Here is a 16,131-nt window from a genome sequence, read left to right on the forward strand (position 1 = left end):
TTAGCTAGAGTTTAAAACTAAGGTGGAAAAGTATTTTACATTTATTGTAAGAAGGGCCCTGCAACATTGTAAATGAGCATCATATGTACTGCCCAATATATCACAAAGATCAGAAAGAGCGGCAGAGGTGTGAAGAGCAGAGTATTAAACAACATATATATATATATTTTTTTAGAAGGGTGAGAAATCATCCTCGACTACACCCTCTGCATAAGTAAACGGGTCAACGCCCTCTCCTCCTCCTGTTTCAACACCCTCCGTATGCTCCGTAGGATCTACAAGTGGATCCCCACTGAAACGAGAAGAACAGTCACCCAGGCCCTTGTCAGCAGCAGGTTGGACTATGGAAACGCCCTCTACGCAGGAGCCTCGGCCAAACTCCTGAGACGCCTCCAACGCATCCAGAACGCCTCTGCATGCCTGATCCTCGACATCCCTCGCAGCAGCCACATCACACCCCACCTGAGAGACCTGCACTGGCTCCCGGTCAACAAGAGGATAACCTTCAAGCTCCTCACCCACACACAAGGCACTCCACAACACCGGACCAACGTACAACAGACAACTCAGCTTCTACACCCCCACCCGCCAGCTCCGCTCCGCCGACCTCACCCTCGCTACAGTCCCCCGCTTCCGAAGAGCCACCTCAGGCGGCAGATCGTTCTCCCACCTCGCCGCCAAGACCTGGAACACTCTCCCCATCCACCTACGGCAGACCCAAGACCTGCTGACCTTCAGAAAACTCCTCAAGACCTGGGATTTCGAGCAGTAGCAGCGTTCCCCACCCCAGCTCCTTGAGACCCTCACGGGTGAGTAGTGCGCTTTACAAATGATATGATAGATTGATGAAATCACATACTATTAAACGTGAGAGATAATTCACTAGGCTATCACACCATAGAAAGTATGGGAAACAGTGCAAGGTGCTGCCAGAGAAAAATCTAATCTAGCACACAATCACATAATTGCTATTCTCACTTCATACTTATGTGTCATCTTTCTTCTGATATGATGTGTCCAAACAAGTGTTTCAAAAATAATACACTCATTCTTCCAGGCGTTATTTTAAATGTTTCTATTTCTTCAGTTTCACAACTTAATTTTGTGAGTGTAATGTGTAAGAGATATGTTGCCTAATTTGTGATGTGCTAAAATATTCAAATTAAGCGGTCATATTTATTATCTTTCTGCTTTTTGTGAAGGAGAAGCTATTCCCAGAGTCAGGCAAAATGTTGCACTGACATTTATGAAGCCACTGAATCAGCCCAGAAGCTACCGTGAAGCACATTTTCACAGAGCTGTATGTAAATGAGTGATGCATGTTTATTCTTAGGACATGTTTGGGAAATTTTGAGGAAGAGCTTTAGGCAGGTTGCAAAGCAGAGTGACGGACAAATAATCGGCTAAGAAACGGATGACTTGTTCTATTAATATATGGTTCTTTTATTCTGTATCTTTCTGTAAATGAGAAATTATTTCATATAATGAAAACAACTTCAGCAAGAAGATACAGAACAAGACTGTACAAGCAAAACAGTCTTGGATGTGACCGACATAAGACCTAGGTAAATCAAGTGCTTTATTTTTTACACAGTTGCATTATGTTGTCTACTCTCATAATATACGTTTTGTGCCTTTAGCCTTTGATTTCTTGTTCTACCTATTAAGTGACATGTCGGCGGTGATACCAGAATTTCCAGTTCTCTTTATGGCAACTAAAACGATTTAAAAAAAAGTACGACTGCCTCCTGGCATCTAATAAGCACATCCTTCTTCCCCCTTAACAAAATAATCTGTATGTATTTTTTCGTGAGATTAAAGCCTACAATCTCTGTATAATACAGTCTTGTTGTGATATCACTAGTCAGCTTTAATAATAAATTGACTTTATTGCTCAACTGAAATAACTAGAGTCAAGATATGACATTATATATCTTGCTGCCCGAAAATGTAGACCGTGTAAAAGGCAGATCACGAATCAGAAATACAATTGTTGTTTAAATAGAGAAGAACTAGCTTTCAGCTCCTGTTAAATGATTTGGTGTGAAGCAGGAATCAAACATTTATAGGAGGATAATTATTTACAGGACAATTGTTTATTATATGAAAGCAAAAGCCGCTGCACATTGCCACAAATTATGAACCATAGCTATTTTGAGAGTGCATTTGATATTTTTGTGTAGAAAAACACTTTGCATATTTGGAACCACAATTATGTGTATGCAGGAGCATGAGACCAAGGATTACAGATTTTTTTTGGGGGGGGAGGGCAGGCGAGGATAATGGCATATTGAAAAACGGATATTCATTCCAAACGGCTATTGCAAGTCACTTCAGACTTCGGACTCATTCCCTTATAAGGTCAATGACCTCTGTGGCTTGAAACCTCTTTATACCATATTGCAAAGGGAACTTTATCCTCTATTTCACATTTTAAAACATTTCAGGTCTATTTAATGTTGCATGTTGCCTCTTAAAGAGGCATGACCAATAATAATGAAAACAATGTTGGATTAATTTGATCCGAGAAATTTACACATTCCATATACTTTTTTTTTTAAAATTCTTTTTATTGTTGCATCAGCAGTATCACCGCCAAAGAAAAGGTAGACAGACGGCAGGGCGTCAACATTCCGCCCTATCCGCCAGGAACGCAACTTTTCTCAGTAGTTACATCATGTCATATTCTGCAGGAATAGATTCGCATTCAAACTAGCAAGAGTAAGAACAAATAAACCAAAACCCAACCGAAACCCAGGAACAGCCGCCCGCCACCCCTCCACATCCCCCCCCACCCCCTGGTCCCCACCCTCTCTCGGCATGTCTCATCCGACAATCTCGCACACAAGAACAGGTATTAATGTAGGCACATGACACTCATGGGTCCCCACTGTGCACACCATCTCGTCCAGGTGTTCCCCTCCCACATTTTACTAGTCCACAGGTCTCAATCTAGTCCATGGAATTGTCTCCATTTAGCCCATATTCTCCTGAATTTTCGGGGGCAGCCCCGTGCACGATAAGTAACTCTCTCCGCCGCCATGTAGAGATCTAATCCCCTCCGCCATTCTTCCATGTTCGGCTTTCCGGGCGCTCCCCAGCATCGTGCGATGTCTCTTTTTGCTACTACTAAGGCCAGTACCAGAAAGATAGTCAAGGGGCGGGGCAGGTCCACCTCTGTGATTGTACCCAGCAATGCCAGTCTAGGGTCACGTGGCAGGGCCACCTCCAATACATCCTCCAGTTCCCGGAACACCTCCTCCCAGTATTCTTGAATTATTTCACATCCCCATAGCGTATGGAAGAAATCACCTGTGTGTCGATGGCATCTAAGGCATGTTGTGTCTGGTATTCTACCCATTTTAAAGAGACGTACCCTATCAAAGTAAGATCTGTGCAATATTTTGAATTGTATGAGGCGGAGTCTGGATTTAATAGCTACCTCCCGGGGGTGCATGAGGGCGAGTTCCCAGTCTAGATCCTCCATGTCCCCCACATCCGCCTCCCATCTATCTCGCAGGGCTTGCAGGTCACCCAGCATACTGTTGGTTAGATTCTTATACGTTAGGGATATCGCCCCACCCTGTATCTGTTCCTGCAGCAGTCTACCCTCCAGTGGTGCGTAGTCTGGGAGATCTGCCAGTACAATGTTTTGTGCGTTCCATGCATGTTTCAGTTGTAAGTATTTGTAGTACTGAGTGTTGTGTAGGCCAAATTCTGTTTTTAGTGTCGGGAAGGTCTTCAACTCCCCTTTTGCAATCACGTCCCCCACCGTGGAGATGCCTATGTCATCCCACCTCCTAAAACCTTTCAGTTTATTCAGTTCTCCCAGCCACTTGCAGCACCAGAGTGGTGTCTGACGAGTGACCCTCTTGTCCCAACCCATTCTTTTCGTCGCCCTACGCCACGCTGTCAACGTTATCTTAGTGGCGGGAAGGAAGTGCTGGCCTACCGCTTCCCCATAGAGGTAATGCAATATAGATTTGTGTGACCATTGAGACCTTTCCAGCGCATAGGTGGGGTGATCGGCTGCCGCATGAAGCCACTCGTTGATCGGGGCGAGGTGCTCCGCCCAATAGTACGCCTCCAGGTTGGGAAGCGAGATACCCCCGCTATATTGGTGGCGCTGCAACGTGGTGAGGGCCACACGAGGTTGTTTTCCCAGCCACAGGAAGGCGCGCAGGTCCGCATGTATTTTAGTCAGAGTCGCCAATGGTAGGGGATAATACTCATTCTGGAGTGCATAGAGAAACTTGGGTAGTAGGACCATTTTATATAGTGCGGCACGACCCAATAGGGTGAGCGGGAGTTGCCTCCATCTGTCCATTTCTGACCTTGTTTCCACCATTATCCTAGCCACGTTTGCAGTGTAGGAGCGTGCCTTATCTAGCGTTATATATACGCCCAGGTATTGGAATCCGTCCGTCGTATGAATAAGCTGTCCCGGAAGGCACTCATGACGCTCTTTGCCGTGCGGGTCATAAAGGACCGATTTGTGCCAATTGATCGTGTGTCCCGCCCTCGCCCCGAATTCGCCTAGCTCCCCGAACAGTGCCGGAATCGTCCTGCCCGGGTCGGTCACGAACAATAGTACGTCGTCGGCATACAGAGATATTTTTTCCTGTGTACCGTCAATAGTACCCCATCTAAAACCTCTGATATCCCGATTCTGTCTAATCCGTGTCGCTAAAATCTCAATCGTAAGGGTAAACAGGAGGGGGGATAATGGACAGCCCTGGCGCGTACCCCTACCAATGGGGAACTCACGGGACAACCTTCCATTGATCCGCACTCTCGCCTTCGGGTTAGAATACAGGAGCCGGACCCACTGCATGTATTTGGGACCTATCCCAAAACGTCGGAGGGTCTCCATCAGGAAGGGCCAGTGGACTGCATCAAATGCCTTCTCCGCATCCAATGAGAGGAACCAGTGGGGTTCACTCCTCTCACGGACCTCCTGTAGCCAGTTGTGGGTGCGACGGAGATTCAATTTGGTCGCCCTATCCGGAAGGAAACCGGACTGGTCCATATGCACCAACTCCGATATCACCTGTCGTAACCGTCTAGCCAGGACAGTGGCCAGTACCTTCGTCTCCGTATTCAGGAGGGAAATTGGGCGGTAGGAGGAGCAGTCGTTTTTGGGCTTGCCCTCTTTGTAGATTGGGACAATAGTGGCCAAGACCAGGTCCGGGGGTAAACTCCCTGCCTGGTATGCGTCCGTGAAGAGGTTTTTCACGTGTCGCTGTAACAGATCCGCCGCACGTTTAAAAAATTCTGCCGGGAAGCCATTGGGCCCGGGAGTCTTCCCCGGTTTCAACGCCGTCACGGCTTCAGAGATTTCGTCCAGCGTCAGATCCGCCTCCAGGGCTGCAGTAGCCTCCGCGGATAACGTCGGCAGCTCCACATCACTTAAGTAGCGTTGGGCGTCCTCACAGTCGCCCAGGTCCCGAGCCCTGTAGAAGTCCTCGTAATAGGTCGCGAAGGCCTCGGCTATGTCTCTATCCGTGTGTACCTGCCTGTTTCCTGTTAACGAGATCTTATCCACCCATCTCGCTGCAGTTTCCCTCCTACTCAGCCAGGCTAAAAGTTTGCCCGACTTGTCACCGACATCATATAGTCGATGCAACGTCGCCAGTGCCTGAGTGCGCGCCTCATCCGTGACTAATTCCCTGTAACGTCTCTGTGCGTCAATCAATTTCCTGAGGCGGGCCTCAGTCCTGTGCTGGTGATACTCCGTTTCTAAATTTAAAATGGAGACCTCTTCACTCTCTACCTGACCCTGGCGCGACCTCCTAGCCTCTCCCAGCCTGGTTTGAATGCGGTCTCTTAGGACTGGTTTCATAGCCTCCCAGAGGGTAACACCAGAGTCCACCGAGCCCTCATTTTCGGCCATGTACACCCGTATGTCCGCACGCACGCCCTTAAGTATTTCCGGGGTTTGGATGTCCCACGCCGCTAATCGCCATTGTGACTGCCTCATCCCTTTGTCTCGTCCCACCTGCACTAATAGGGGGGAGTGGTCGGAGATCCCCCGCGCCTTGTATTCTGCTAGGTCTCCAACCGTGATATCCTGCCTAGACATAAAAACATAATCCAGCCTGGAGAAGACCTTGTGTGCCCCGGAGTAAAAGGAATAGGCTACCTGTGTTGGATGGAGCCAACGCCATACGTCGGTGAGGCCGAGGGTATTCATCTGCCGGGCTAGGGCGGTTGTGGAACCCATTGGGTGTGAAGTCCCCGATCTATCCTGTGTGGTGCACATGACATCATTAAAGTCCCCCCCCATTACCTGAGTTGTGTCAGCCGTGTCCAGTAGGATAGTGGCAACCGCCTTCAGGGTGCGAGCCTGCAGCTTGGGTGGGGCGTAAACTGATATTATCGTGAACCTACGTCTTTTCCACAACCCCTGGACTCCCGCATATGTGCCCTGAGGGTCCAACCAGGTGCGTGTAATCGTGAATGGCGCAGATTTTTTTATAAGGATCGCCACCCCCCTGGAGTCTGCCGTGTATCCTGCATGTGCCAGGACAGTGTACCTTCCCCGCGCAATAAATGCGCACTGGTTCCCTCTAAGGTGTGTTTCCTGGAGGAGGATGACGTCTGGTGTCAGTCGTCTGAGGTACGCAGTAACTAAACCTCTTTTAATTTTCGACCCCAGGCCGTTCACATTCCAGCTTAGCACCGTGAACCCTGTGTCACCCGTGGGTGTAGCGTCTAGTGTACTTGCCATTGTGTTGCTCTGAACCTTCCCTGTGTGGGACCGTGACTTAGGGATGTCAGCAACTGTGGACTGGCGTGTCTCTGCTGTTCCTGAACGTGTTTCCCCCTCCCCCCCATAACCTTTGTGGACCCCAACCGGGGGTAATACAAGAACCAATTCCCCTCAGCTCCCCCCTCCCCACCTCCCTCCCCTTCCAGTTGCATCCCAACCCGGGCCTGAACTATCCAAGGGAGAAGGTCTGTCGCCCTCCCGCACATCCCTCCCCACGCTAAACAAGAACTAACACTGAGAACTTAAAGAACAGTAGGGGGGTGCGTGTCAACTTGCTTGCTCCGTGTCGCCGAGACTTCATCATCTCCGATCCCCCATCAGCCCAGTTCACGAATGTGAGTCCTGAGTGTCCGTATTCATCCCTTGGCTTGAAGACTCTTGTTCCATTTGTTGGATTACCGTGATCAGCGGGTGGTCTGAGTTGTCCATTGGTATGTCTCCTTCTCCTCCAGACATTCGGGCTTCCGAGTCCTCTACCTCATCGCCTTCGGATCTGGTTCTATTCCTCAGGCAGCTGAATCTCGAGCCCACCACCAAGTCATTGCTTGGGGACGCCGACCTGTTGCCTCTTTCGCCCTCCTTGTCTCGCGTGCGGTATGGTGTCGCCGGGGCTTTCTTCTGCGTCCTCCGCGCACCCCTTCGCTGTGGTTTCGGCACCTCCCAGAGAGGCCCCTCACGGATCGTCTTGTCCAGAGCAGCTCGGCCAGCCGCCTCTCTGCTGTTCAGAATGGGCCTCTCTTCGAGCCACTGCCACACATCTTCCGGGTGGGCAAAGAAGATTGATTTGTCTTTATATATAACCCTGAGTTTGGCAGGGAAGAGGAGCATGTAAGAAATGTTCAAAGACCTCAGCTGCGCCTTGACCGGGTCGAACAAGCGCCGCTGCTTCGAGACCTCCTGACTGTAATCTGGAAAAATCATGATGGAGGTATTCTCCAGACGGATTTCCCCCAGCTTCCTGGCTTCGCGGAGGATCAAGTCTCTGTCCGCGTAGTTCAAAAAGCGCGCTATGACAGGTCTCGGCCGCGCTCCCTCCGGAGGTTTGGCGAGGAGCGCCCTATGCGCCCTCTCGATGATGAAGCACTGGGAGAATCGTGCCGCCGGGAAGGTAGTTTTCAGCCAGTCCAGGAGAAAGGCGGACATGTTCCCATCCTCAATCCCTTCTCTAAAGCCCACAAAGCGAAGGTTATTGCGCCTGGATCGATTTTCGGCATCATCCACCTTCCACAGCAGTTGGCGATGAGAGGCCTGCAATTCCGCCATATCCTTCTTAAGCGTTGTAATCGCCTCCTCATTGTCGGTCAAGCGAGATTCGGTCACCGTAACCCTCTCGGACAAGTTTCGGAAGTCCTGCCGCAGTAGCGTCACCTCGGATCTCACCTCTCCAATCTTTGTTTCCAGGGCCGTCCGAGATGCCTGAATATCGGTTCTGGACGCTTGAATGGCCTCCAGCAGCATGGCCGTGTCGTTGCGTGCGCCGTTCTGCTGTGATTGCTGTGCCGCCCCGGACCGCGTTGCGGTGAAGTCGTCCATGGGGCCCCGTTTCGAGGGCCCGGAGGTCCGGTCACCTTTCCCCATGTTAATATCGCGCCTCTCCGGGACCTGCGGCGCAGATGTGCCCAGCCCCGGGCAGCGTGTGGCAGTACAGTCCCTCCGGGCGGCCCCGTTTGCAGAGACTCTCCCGCGGGCCCCCCGGCACCTCTCTCGCCTCAGTCCCAAGGGTCCCCTGGCTGCTCACCGTGGTCTGGTGGTCGTCGTGTGGGGGATGGGGTCGCACAGGCAGGACCTCTCCCGGGGCCCCAGCAGACTGCCTCCTCACCGGGGGGATCTAGGTCTCCTCTCTCCAGCAGTGGCCTTCAGGCTGGGTGACAAAGCAGCCCGGCCGCCATGTTGGTAAAGGCGGGCACCGAGTGCAAGTCAGAGGCAGACTTCCGGCTCCTGCGTGGTCGGCTCTCGGCTCCTGTGCCCCGGGCTCACCTCCGTCGCGGTCTGTCTGCGTCTCCCTGGTCGTCCGCCACTTGGGGTTGGTCGCGGCGGGGGCTCCTCGTCTGTCTCGTCCGCTTCACACTCTGCCGGTCGCCATCTTGGTGTAGGCGGCCGGTCGGCTTCGCCCGCCTCGGATCACCCTCCTCTCACCGGCGGCAGAATCCCGGTCCCGCCTGGTCGCCAGGGGGGGGGCGGGGGTCCCGGCGCCCCCAGTAGCCGGGCACTGCGGGGCAGGATTGAAAGGTGAGGCACTAGGGGCGCCGCGTTGCACCGCGCGCCGTCAGCATGGCCGCCGGGAGGCTTCTGGTGTTGAAATGTCCGGCACTCGGCAGAGACAGCTCCGCGCTATCGCTTGGGGGATTCCGCCAGGTATCAGGACGTCGGTCCTCCGTTGTGGCATGAGTTAGGGCCCGTGGGCGATCTGAATCGTCGGATGATCGTGCTGCTCGGCCGGAGCTCCGGCAAGGCACGTCTAGTCGGCCATGTTGCTGGCCACGCCCCCCCACATTCCATATACTTGAATTTTTATGTCACTTGTTCCATTGAAATGTTCAATATGAATTTGATCAAACACTAAAAAATAATTAAATCCTCTTAGTCTTTGAACTGTAGCAATGCCTCCAATGCTCCTTTATAGAGTCCAAAAGCAAAATCAATGTAATACCATCAAATGTTGATTTCCTGTTGCCGCTTATCTATGCGAAGTATAAAAAATTTACAATCTGATGCACATATATACATACACATGATAGGGCCATGTTGAGCTCAATGGAAGTTCTGATATTTTCAAATACAATTTATTTTTGTATTTAAAGTAACTATGACACCGAATTACATATAGGCGTTTTATCTGAAACAAACTATTCTCAAAGTAATTGTGTGTTAGTACATGTTGTCAACTGGTGTGTGGACAATTCCAATATAAATTTACAACAGCACAAGTAAAAAGTAGATCAGATTAAAACATTGCAATTTTTTTCAATTTAAGAAAATAAACTGTCGCCTTGATTAAACTTGGTATGTAATTCAGTAAAATCAGTAAGCGGTAGACCAAATATTTAGAAAACAGTACAAATTCGGAATTAAAGCCTGCCAGTTGGACCCATTGGTAGATTACATTAATGTGAGAAGTTGGCCTGATGTGCAGTGCTCACTATTCTAGTGATCACTATATATCAGTCCAAACAACCCTTATTGATGATTGGTTGTAAGTCAACCTTATAGACCAGCTATCCTAGTAGCATGGATACGAGCAGTCTAAGGCTAAGACTCTAGAGGGCGTGTTAAGCCAGCTGTTTTACCATCACATTACCCCTTGAACACCCAGTGAAAGGACACCACACAAGTGTTATGAAAATAAACAGTGTATTTATTAGAATCACAACAACCCTGTACTCTTTATGAGGACAGGGTGCTAAGCACACAACAAAACTCTTACGAAAATACTTAAGTTAGCACGTTATACACAAATGCCCGAGGGGCACGAAAAACCATATACTTTAAAAGTGGAATGCGAAATTACTAGCAGGTAAGTACAGTACTAATAGGCTTTGGACTCGCTAGGACTTGACTATAGAATCGTTAGATTACTTCTAGGAGACCTAAGGGACTCGGGTGCAGAGTGTGCACTCTCACGCGGGATGCGGGACAAAGTCTATGGGAGCTAGTAAAGGCAAAGTTAGTGTTCACGGGCGAACCCGACCTGGTGGGGAGAAAACGACAGTGGATCCTGACCCTAGGATAGTGAGGCTATGCTGGGACACCGAAGTGCCGAAGTTACCTAGCCCAGGGGCGGCAGCTGCATAGGTCTGAAAAGACGTCGGGGATCTCGTTGCCGGACCAGGAGCCTGGAAGAAGGAAGTTGCTGGCAGGCGACCAGTGAAGGAAAGTTCGTTGGATCCAAGCCTGGATCGAGGAAGAAGAAACCTGAAAGCAGAGGGGACCAAGTTCTTGAATCACTAGCCAGTGATTAAGTGGGCACCAGGATGGCACCGGGCGAAGTCACCTCGACTAGGTGAGTGGGCGACGCTGGCTCTGCAGATCTCACGGACCAGGAGGCGTTGTCGGCGACCAGGATGGAGAGGCGAGCTGTCCCACGATGGATGAAGCTGTCGGCGTCGAAGTTACCCAGGATTGGGCAACAAGCCTTGGCTAATTCAAGCCCACGCGGTGGACTCAAAATGGCGTCTTGAGTGGACCAGGAGGGTCCGGGGTGCTCCTCTTTTGGAAGGGAGCAAGGGCCAGCCTGGAGCAACCAGACCAGCAGCAGAAATGTCGTCGGGCGTCGTTCAGAAGGCCACAAGCCAGCGGGCTAGTAGCCAAACAACGCAGTGAGCAGCAAAAAGCAGAAGGGCCCCACGCAGATCGTGGAGATGCTGGGAGGCTGTACTTCGGTGCTGGAGCTGCTCAGGGTCGGGGCTTCTCGGACCCCAAAGCACTCACCAGGAAATTACTCGGCGGGCTTGCTGGAAAGAAGTCGTGCAGTCTTGAAGATGGCCGGTCCCTCGAGGTCTCGTCACACCCACGAATCTCAGCGTGACTGATGATGCAGGTAGAGGTCAGAGGTGCCAGGGAAGCCGGTTCTCGTCGAGCTGGGCAGTCTTGATCCGGAGGAGAGACTTGCAGCAGACCGCAGTGTTCTTAAGATGGTGCCTGCAGATGCAGGGTGACTACTCCTTAGTCACAAGGGAGAAATCTTAGGAAGAAGTCTTGAGTTCCTTTCGTGGAAAGTAGTTTCAGGATTCAAAGATGATCTGATTTGGAAGGGGGCCAGTTCCTACCTTTATCCTGTAAAAAGGGGCTGGCACGCGACTAAGTCCTGCCCTAGGGGTGGGACTAGGAGGGGGGTGGTTACACCCACTTCCTTGGCGGGCTTTTCCCCAGCACAGGGTCTGGAGTGACCCTGGAACTGGTTCCAGCCAGCCTATGCACAGTGAGCACCGGGGTGCCACGTGCAGTCACCTTCCTCTAAAGCCCTGCCTACCTACAATACACAAAACCCTGTCTGGGACGGTGCTGGCACCGCCCCTGGCAGGAAACCCTTTGTCCTTATCTCCTGCTCTGGGAGGACTCCCAGCAGCAGGAGGGCAGACTTGTGTCTCGGTGGCAGCATCCATTTTGTGGAGCTGAGGCTCTGTTTGACTTTAACCGGGGTTAGGGGTTACATACATGTCGTGTCCCTCTAGAAGGGTGGAATGCTAACCCCGTCGCCAGAATTGGCGAGGGGTTAGTATTCCAATTCGTATGACACCTTACTCGACATGTTTTGATAAAGCGATACCAGAGTTGGCATATAACCGCGAGGATTATAATGCACTTAATAGTATATGGTATGCGATATCATGGAAACGGCTAAGGGATGGATCCCGAAAGCCGCAGACAGGCTCAGCTCATGCCAGAGCACCATCTCACACGATTCCAAGCACTCTGCCTTCAGGATTGTTAAGGCCTGCCATAGGAGTGACTGATAGGAGATCTGTGTGTCCATTTTAGGGTTAGATATAGGTATACTATATCTACAGCAAAGGGTGAGTACACCACCTTGCCCCAGCTGTCGTGCAGCCAGTTGTGTCAGTTTAGTTAGTCAGCCCAGGGGTGGCATAATACATGCTTCAGCCCCTGGGAGACTTCTGGGTACACCTCAGCCCTGGGTACAGGGACTTGGAGAGGGCCCAGTGCCAATTCAGTACCTGAGTACAATTTGGATAGAGAGAACAGCTAGGCTGTGGGTCTGATTAGCAGGCCCACAGCCAGGGAAAGTCGTAAACCAGTGCAGCAAAAAGCAAAAATCTGGGTGATCATAGGATTGCAGACCCTACTCTCCTACAATTAATATTTAGGAATCTTTAGTATGCCATAAACCACTGGTATTAAGGCCTGTCTCATGTAGTATCATGCAGTTTTTTCTAGTTTGTTCAATGCAATTATTTACCACAGTGTCTCATAACAGGTTTTGAATGAACCTCATTTAACATTTTTGATCATTTGAAAATTACAAAGTAATCTTTACTCTTAAGTATGTCTTATGTTTTTTCTCATAGGATTCCCTGTTATTGGTGACAGACTATCTTCAGATTTCATGACCTTGGATTTATCCCATTCGAATTCTTGTAATGATTTCTTGACATTCATTGTGGAATTTCTCCCATAGTTCAATTTAGCCAATTCATGAGATACTTAAGTAAAATCCTTAATTGCTTTATTTAAATTAAAAGGACACATTATGGTTTAGGCTAAGTAATCCCAATCTTTTTTTCCCAGTTCAAAATTTTCACATTCATAAAAACAATACTAAAATAGATAAGAATAATATCTTACAAATTTCCAGCACAAATGGTTTAATGGGTTAACATCCAGACAAATCTCGAAAGAATAACCCGAATAACACAATATGTGAAAATAAAATAATAAAAAAATGCATTGAACAATGATATGAACAGAAAGTACTGAATACGGTTTTAAAAAAAGGGAATAATTAACTGCACTAAAAGCACCAGAAAGTCAAAAGAGAAGTTCTCACTGATCAGACCAAACTCATTCTCATATAAAAGACAATAAAGAGTGGAGTGAAGTGGAGCAGAGCATTGTAGAATGGAACAGAGTTCCGCGTCGCGTCGCCGAGCGTCAAAGAGCCGAGCCGAGCGTCATAGAGCCGAGCCGGGCGTCATAGAGCCGAGCCGGGCGTCATAGAGCCGAGCCGGGCGTCATAGAGCCGAGCCGGGCGTCATAGAGCCGAGCCGGGCGTCATAGAGCCGAGCCGAGCGTCATAGAGCCGAGCCGAGCGTCATAGAGCCGAGCCGAGCGTCATAGAGCCGAGCCGAGCGTCATAGAGCCGAGCCGAGCGTCATAGAGCCGAGCCGAGCGTCATAGAGCCGAGCCGAGCGTCATAGAGCCGAGCCGAGCGTCATAGAGCCGAGCCGAGCCGAGCGTCGCCGAGCCGAGCGTCACAGAGCCGAGCCGAGCGTCACAGAGCCGAGCCGAGCGTCACAGAGCCGAGCCGAGCGTCACAGAGCCGAGCCGAGCGTCACAGAGCCGAGCCGAGCGTCACAGAGCCGAGCCGAGCGTCACAGAGCCGAGCCGAGCGTCACAGAGCCGAGCCGAGCGTCACAGAGCCGAGCCGAGCGTCACAGAGCCGAGCCGAGCGTCACAGAGCCGAGCCGAGCGTCATAGAGCCGAGCCGAGCGTCATAGAGCCGAGCGTCATAGAGCCGAGCGTCATAGAGCCGAGCGTCATAGAGCCGAGCCGAGCGTCGCCTCGAGGAACAGAGCGTCGCCTCGAGGAACAGAGCGTCGCCTCGAGGAACAGAGCGTCGCCTCGAGGAACAGAGCGTCGCCTCGAGGAACAGAGCGTCGCCTCGAGGAACAGAGCGTCGCCTCGAGGAACAGAGCGTCGCCTCGAGGAACAGAGCGTCGCCTCGAGGAACAGAGCGTCGCCTCGAGGAACAGAGCGTCTCCTCGAGGAACAGAGCGTCTCCTCGAAGAACAGAGCGTCGCCTCGAGGAACAGAGCGTCGCCTCGAGGAACAGAGCGCCGCCTCGAGGAGCAGAGCGTCGCCTCGAGGAGCAGAGCGTCGCCTCGAGGAACAGAGCGTCGCCTCGAAGAGCAGAGCGTCGCCTCGAAGAGCAGAGCGTCGCCTCGAAGAGCAGAGCGTCGCCTCGAAGAGCAGAGCGTCGCCTCGAAGAGCAGAGCGTCGCCTCGAAGAGCAGAGCGTCGCCTCGCAGAGCAGAGTCTCGAAGAGCAGAGCAGAGTCTCGAAGAGCAGAGCAGAATCTCGAAGAGCAGAGCAGAACCTCGAAGAGCAGAGCGGAGTCTCGAAGAGCAGAGCGGAGTCTCGAAGAGCAGAGCAGAGTCTTGTCGAGTGTCATACAGTAAATGTAAATGTAATGTATTTTGTAAAGCACACAGCTGCCCCAACGGGGCGTCAAGTTCAAGTTCAAGTTCATGCATTTATAAAGCGCACTACTCACCCAGATAACGCTGTGGAACCCTTCCTGGCTCTTCATGCGAGATGCCCCTCCTGGGCACCCCCCAAGGTGAAGCCAGGCATCCCAGTGTAGTAGGGGCCGTTGTGCAGATTAAGCAAGCTATTGCCCAGAGTTGCAGCGTGGGACCCATGATTAGAGTAGGCACAGAGGCGAGAATTATCGAATCCGCGGACATGGAGCCCTAGACCCTGCCGCGTTGGGACTTGAACCCTGGTCCCGGGCCTGATCTCTGCTTCAGAGTCTGCCGCTCTAACCAGTGAGCCACACTTCTCTACAGTGTAGTACAGCAGCATACAGTAGGGTAGAGTGAGGCAGAGGGGAGTTGCATACAGTGGAGTAGAGTGTCTTACAGTGGAGCTGGATAGAGCAGAGTATGGTACAGTGACGTATAGTGGGATACAGTGTGACAGAGTGGAGTATAGTTGAGGGGAGTGCACTGGATGGGGATAGCGTAGAGTGGAATGTAGTAGATTATAGTGGCGTGGTGGGAGTGGAGTGGCGAAGCATACATTCAAGTAAAGTGTCATCAATCGCAGAAGTGTTGTACGGTAGATTGTAGTGGTGTGTGTCGGTGTGTCGTATAGTATTGGAAAGTGTTGTGGGGTAGAGTGGCAAACAGCCTAGTAGAGTTTTGTAGAGTGGAGTTGTGTACAATGTTGTAGTGTGTGGTAGAGTGGTTTGGCATACAGCATTACAGATTTGAATGGCGTGGAGTAGCTTACACTGGAGTAGAGTGGATCACTGTGTCAGAGAAGAGAGGAGTAAAGACAGGGGCAGTGGTATACAGAGTTGTGTAGTGTTGAATAGTGAACTAGAGTATCACAGAAAGGCAAAGAGTGGAGTAGACTGTTGTACACTAGCATGCAGTATAGTACAGTGGAATATAGGGGTATAGAGTAACATGTTGGAGTGGCATAGATTGCAGTACAGTACTGTAGAGTGGAGTGGCATAGAGTACGCAAGTATCAAACAGTGGAGCTGTGTAGAGTGGATTGTTGTACAGTAGCATAGAGTCCGGTAAAGTCTCATTAAGTGGTGTAGACTCTAGAGAAGTGGCGTAACAGTGAGGAGTAAAGTATAACAGAGTATTGAGTTGTCGTAGAGTAGCATAAAGTGGAGTGTAGTAGTGTAGCATAGAACTGAGTAAACTGTTCTAAAATAGAGTGGGGGCTTACACAGAGTGGAGTACTGTGTCGCAGAGTATAGAAAAGTTGTATTTTGGAATAGAGTGCTGTACAATGGATTGTACAGAAAGAGTGGAGTATAATAACCAACTTATCTGGGAAGATGTTCAGGTATGGAGGCTTAGATGACAAAGTCTGAAGCTCACGGACCCTCAGGGCAGTTATTGCCACTAGGAAGGCTGCATTGGTGGTAAGGAGCCTGAGAGG

At 50.7% G+C, this 16,131-nt stretch overlaps 1 protein-coding gene across 1 annotated transcript in view; it reads right to left on the minus strand.

The window, feature by feature from the left end:
* The window catches only part of UBE2O (ubiquitin conjugating enzyme E2 O), a 736,961-nt gene that overhangs the window by 6,182 nt on the left and 714,648 nt on the right, over positions 1-16,131 (minus strand). The gene's annotated exons all lie outside the window — the stretch shown is intronic.

Source organism: Lissotriton helveticus, chromosome 7 (assembly GCF_964261635.1).
Source record: "Lissotriton helveticus chromosome 7, aLisHel1.1, whole genome shotgun sequence".
Taxonomy (NCBI): domain Eukaryota; kingdom Metazoa; phylum Chordata; class Amphibia; order Caudata; family Salamandridae; genus Lissotriton; species Lissotriton helveticus.